Here is a 6,000-nt window from a genome sequence, read left to right on the forward strand (position 1 = left end):
CTTGCCTTGTGCCCTGGGATGCAGTGGACATCATTGCTCTGCCTGAGAATTGACTGGTATCTGAGATTTAAAAATAAGACGGAAGGAGAAGAACTCTTGTGTACAAACACGCTAGACAACACATCAGGCTTGAAAGAATGGATTCGAGACATCTCAATGGTGATGACCTATGCTGTTTGTCTAACTGCAACTTCCCACGCCCCAGACCTCTGGCAGCTGACGGTCAGTTGGGTCACCACTCGCATTAGTTCTGAGCACTCGAGGCTAATTCTGGTTGAGCCGTTGCTCCATGGCGGGGTCCAGATCTGACCACAAAGAGTTCACAAATAGGATAGAGGGTCAAGATGAGGGCTATACGTGGCACGATAGGTTGAATTGCAGCGAGAGAGCTTGGCAACCTGTCAAGGGATGTGTGGGGAGCGGCACAGTCTGGTGGCTCGGAGTGTGCGCTGTCACTTCACCAGAGGGCCTTTCCAGTTTCGTGCGCTGTACGCATGTTTGTGATGGCCCTCAAAACACACTGCTTCTGAGAATTAGACATGCCTTAAAATCGCAGTGTTGTTATTTGTGCTTAAAAGAAAGATCATTCGATGAATAGAAACTCACAAACAACTATCAAGATGTCTTCATATACAATTTTATGTCATTTGGCTTTAATGTAGCTGATTATAGTAAATGATAATGAATTAAAATAAACACTGACCGAATGAATGGAGGGCATTCCGTGTGCCCAGGGCTGTGTCAAACCCTTAGGCTATGAAGGTAAATGAAAGAGTGTCTGTAATCCTCTAGAGGGTGAGACCCCTGGGGAGATCCCTGGGAACCCCTGGCTGGGCAGCTCCGGCTGGTCAAGGTAGAGTTAGGGGTGCAGACCAGGCCCTCCTCAGAAGTCTATTTCCAAATCTTTGTAAACATCTTGGGTATTGAAGACAGCTTCGAACGGTAACCATTCAGAAGAACAAAAGCCTTCTCAGTTCCTCTTCCCTTCCATATTCACACATTCATAATAAAAAACTATTAAACAAAAATTTTCTATAATTCTGCATTTTTATTTTGTCTGCCCAGCAGCCCTTCTTTCTTTTAGTTATAATATCAAATCCTGTCCTTTGGGGAAAATGCTCCCCACCTCTCTCCCCCGCATCCCCCAACCCACCGCATACAGTCTAGCCTTTTGCTTTGAAGATGGAGTGGCCACCTCCTCCCAGGGCCAATGGGATGGGTCTAATCATAGAGCCGTGGATGCCTGCACTTGGGTTTTCTTGTTGCTGCTGTTGTTGCTGGTTTCGAACTGTTGATCTTCTCCCATTAGCCTGTAGGCTGCTTCAGAGCAGAGACCTTCTCCATCTTGTTCATGTCCCTGTGCCCACCACCTGGCATGTGTCTGGTATGTGGGGTGTGCTCAGTCGATATTTGTTTGAATGAAAGGCTGAGTTGACTTATCGATTGAATGAATGAATGGACACTAGGCCCAAGCCTGGAACTTCCCTAGGACTTTTCTGACAGCCTTAGTGTGAGAGGTCTCTCTTTCTATTGGTCATAAAATTGCAAGGAAAGTAGCACCGAGGCCACACCGCCCTCACCGGAACCAAGGGGAAGGGAGAACCTGGCGTAGGGAGAGGGAAGCTGTGCTGGGCGATGGCAAAAGGGGTCTTGAATCCAGCTGCCCTTTCAGCAACACCCCTTCTCTTTCCAGGAACATGAGCCGGAAAGTTCCCCTTTTAGATGGATGGGCTTTTGTCACAGGCAACTAAGGAAACCTGATAATTCAAGTCAGGAACAGAAAGATTTGCTGTATGGTGCCACATACTCGGATTTTTCTTTTCATTGCTAGAGATAATGTCTACCTTCTTTAAGCCTTTTTATAAAAGACCATGTTAGATCATGGGGTGAAACTGCTCTACAAACTCTAGTCTGATGTGAGTGGTGTAGGCTACTGGTTTTTACTCTGAGACCTTAGAAAAATCACTTAAGTTGAATCTGCATATTACATCTCATCTGTGAAACAGGCACACTTTGGAGAGATGGTGGCTTTGTCCATCCAGTTCCTTCCCCCTCACCAGCCCCTCTTCTCTCTGAATTTCCCAGCTTCTTACGTCCACACCATCCCCCAGTCACTGGACCGGAGGGAGGCCAAGGCCCTCCTCCTCCCTGCCCGCCTGTCCCGTGGGGTCCACTTCATTCCGCATCCTGCCCACCTTCCTCGGATGCTCTGGCTGCTTGAGGGGCTCAGGGTCAGAGACGCCTGTGGTACAAGGACTCGACCAGGCCTCTGTACAGCTCGCCTCCTGATGCAGAAATCGCCTCATTAAGCCTCTTCCCACCCAAAAATAACCTTCCTTGCATCTTGCTGTCCTCTCCAGTCGCCACTATGTTTTGTTTTTCTCATTTCTGGCCAACTTCTGTGCTTTCATTCCTCACCTGCTGTTTCCTCCTGGCCCCATTGCAACTGGATTTCCACTCCCACTGCACCACCAGACCTAAAGATCACTGACGGTCTGCTGATTGTTAGCTCATGTGTGCGTCTGTGTGCACACGAGGAGGTATGTGCATGGTGTGGGGATATGACTGTGGGTTTGTCCCCCTCGCGGCTGTTAGCTCTGTGCACCCACACTTTCAGGCCAAGCTGGATTCCTCCATCTGTGTGGAGCCCCCCCACCCCCCTGGGCCAGGGGCCTCCCCTCCCCCAGCCCACGATGGGCGCTGTGTCCCTGACTCAGACACACTGCATCATTAGTCCTGCTTTGGCCCTTGTCCACCTGACTTGCCATGTGCAATGTTCAACGCCGGGGACCATGCTTCTGAGACACGGTTAAAAAATAAATGCTCATCCTGGGCTTCCCTGGTGGCGCAGTGGTTGAGAGTCCGCCTGCCGATGCAGGGGACACGGGTTCGCGCCCCGGTCCGGGAGGATCCCACATGCCGCGGAGCGGCTGGGCCCGTGAGCCATGGCCACTGAGCCTGCGCGTCCGGAGCCTGTGCTCCGCAACGGGAGAGGCCACCACAGTGAGAGGCCCGCGTACCGCAAAAAATAAAATAAAATAAAATAATAAAAAAATAAATGCTCATCCTGTGTTTATATCCTGTCCTGAGGTCTGGTTGATGTCTCGAGTTTTCAGAAAGCTTTAGCACTTGCAGCCAAGGCATCCAGTAAAAACTTCCTTGTTCCAATCAAAATCTGTGGAAAGAAATCGGCCAAGCTGATCCTCTTCCCACGAGGCCCAGGCGAGGGCCTCAATGTTAATTGCATGGAGCCTACCGTAGCCCCTCATTTTTTTCCTTTATACAATAACTAATATGTAAACTATGATTGCACTTGGAAATTACTTTCACTTAAATTCTATTATTGAGGCCCAGCACGTGAGAGAGCTATAACCCACTTCATTAACAGACCAGTCACGCCGGGTGTTGGACTGGTGCTTCTTTTCTAAATGAGTCACACTGGAAAATATGACATATGACTCGGCTGATGGTGAGGCCTGGTGATTAGAGCAATGGTGAGCACATAATTAAATGGAAAATTCAATTCTGGCGCAATGGAGAAAAGTAGAACTTTTGGACTGTAATAATAACAATTTTCATACCTATAAAATTTACCCCTGATGGGTCTCCTGTTTAATAGTGCCAAGGTTAGTACACACTGATGTGATGTGATAGCTTCCTTTGCTCCAGAGGCAGTTTGACACACATCTGCTCAAGTTCATCAAAGTTATCATCTCAACGGACTCATTTGACAACACAAGGTCAAAGGTCAGTGCTGGATGTGCCTGGTATGGGTCAGCCCTGCTCAGAGCTGGCCCTTGGGCACTAACAAGCCTGGAAAAGGAGATGGATTTTCTTCTTCTATTACATTTTTCCATAGTGAAGTCCATGGGCCCATGTCTGGCAGCACAGAATGCCAACAGACAGGAAATGAGCTGGGAAAGGACAGTGTGCTGGGCACCAGGAGAGTAGGAGGCCCAGAGGAGAAGCATCACATAACGGACCCACATACGGGTTCGAGGGACTCCATCTTCACCACCCGGAGCTGCTCGGACGACACAGCTGATGCGAAGAGTCCAGGGTCCAGCCCAAGTCTCTGCAGGGGGTCTCCAGCTGGCTCCTGCAGCCCTGCGCCTGCTCAACGGCTGAGCAGCCCTCGGCGGGGAGGGGGCGTGCCTGGTAGAGGGATCGTCCCCCTCCTCCTTGACTTTCAGCTGCCCATACGGCCCACCCTTGACCCACACTCCCGTTTTGAGCATCACCTCCTTCACTGCTCCCCAGTCTTCAGGAAGCAGGAAGCACTCTGTCAGATAGGCCTCGTTTATGGAAGTGGTATTTGCTGGCAGGTTTCCTGGAGAAAACAGCGAGCTGTTTGGAAGGTATGGAGCTCACAGCCCCAGGTCTGGCCCACCTAGCTCCCCAGGGATGGGGTCCCCTTTGCCCTCCCTGACCTTGGCTTCTGTAACACAAGCTCTAATTTCTGGGCAGCTGCAGTGTGGCCACCTTCCCCTCGGCCGTTGGTGACCCCACGGGAGGCCCCGAGCCTCTGTCAGATTCCAGCATGGAACCTGAGACAAGGGGCCGGCCACCACCCCTGCAGGCTTGTTTCCCTGGGAGGGTCTCCCTCCCGGCCCCTCGGTCACTTACAGCTGAGGCCACTGGCAGAAAACGTCTGTCTTGTCCTGATCCATTGACCCTAGCAGGGTGTGCTGTGGAGATTCAAGCCAGATGTCCAGCCCTCACCCAGAAGCTGTCCTGGTTGCTGAGTCTGAGTGAAGAGACCCACTTCCTCTGCTTGTGTTTAAACTTCTCTCCTGGCAGTGGAGGGTTTGAGTGCCCCAGCCAGCACCTCCCTCATGAAGCCCCTGGGGATTGCTCCCATCCTGGATTAGTCAGTCCTGCTGCTCCAACGCCCTGAGCACTTCCTTCACACCCTGATGTGATCTGATATCTGCATATTTCCTGAGCTACAAGTGATCTTTTAGAGACCAAGGTAGGTACCTAACTGGCTTTCCTGCCTTTTTGAAGACTAAGGACAGTGGGCAGTGGGTCGGTCATGGGCTTTGTAGCATACGTCCTTGGACTTGAAGTAGGTTTCCCACTAAGTAGCTACATAAACCTGGTAACATGTTTCATGTCCCTGAGCCGGCTGCCTTTTCTGCAGAGGGACAGCTCAGGGTTGTAGCAGGAATGTCCTGATACATCACCATGAAAGCATCGAGGGCGCCTTCAGCATACAGGAGCTGCGTGCGGGGGTGGTTAGTGCCCTTGACCTGAATGGGAAAAGGCTGGTCCCTGATCTGAGAGTGACTTGGGTCCAAGGCAGTGTGTCTGGGGAGGAGGCTGCTTCCCCTCAGTCTGCCTGCTAAGGGTCCACCTTTGATGTACTGCCCTCTGGGGAAGGACCACTGTCCTGGGGTCACCTGAGAACTGGGCCAGGTACAGCACAGCTCCCCCTTGTGAAACCCAGGGGTGCTGCAGGGAGGATCCCTCGGCGGCCAGTTTCGGGGATGCAGTGTTCTCTGGGAGGGGACTGCGGTGGGGAGTGGCGCCTGGACTTCGGGGTCATTCCCAGGCTTCAGGAGGCTCTCAGCATCACACGGCCCTTTCCGCCATGAGATCTGAGTCTTGGGTCCTTCTTGTCGACCCTTTCATTTTACAGATGGGGAAACTGAGGCCCACAGGAAGTAGTGGCAACATCTGGTGGCACATCTTTGGGCAGGCCCCAAGGTGAGAGCAAGCCCTGGCCCAGTGTCTGCACCCCCCAGGCACTGCCCCAAGAGGTGTGTAGAGCCAGACAAACTTTCCGATTCATCTCCATTCCTCCTCCTTCATTTTTGAAAGAGTGTCCTAGAACTTGTGGGAAACGCCTTATCCTCCTGTTTCCCTTTGTGACCAGCCCTCTCAGTGCCCTGCTGTGTCCCAGGACTGGGGCTCCAAGGCAGTAGTATGGCTCCTGTGAGATGCAGACGCAGTGGCGAGAGAAAGAGCGGATCCTTCTGGAACTTTCTCGATAGATCC

This window comes from Mesoplodon densirostris, chromosome 1 (assembly GCF_025265405.1).
Source record: "Mesoplodon densirostris isolate mMesDen1 chromosome 1, mMesDen1 primary haplotype, whole genome shotgun sequence".
Classification (NCBI taxonomy): Eukaryota; Metazoa; Chordata; class Mammalia; order Artiodactyla; family Ziphiidae; genus Mesoplodon; species Mesoplodon densirostris.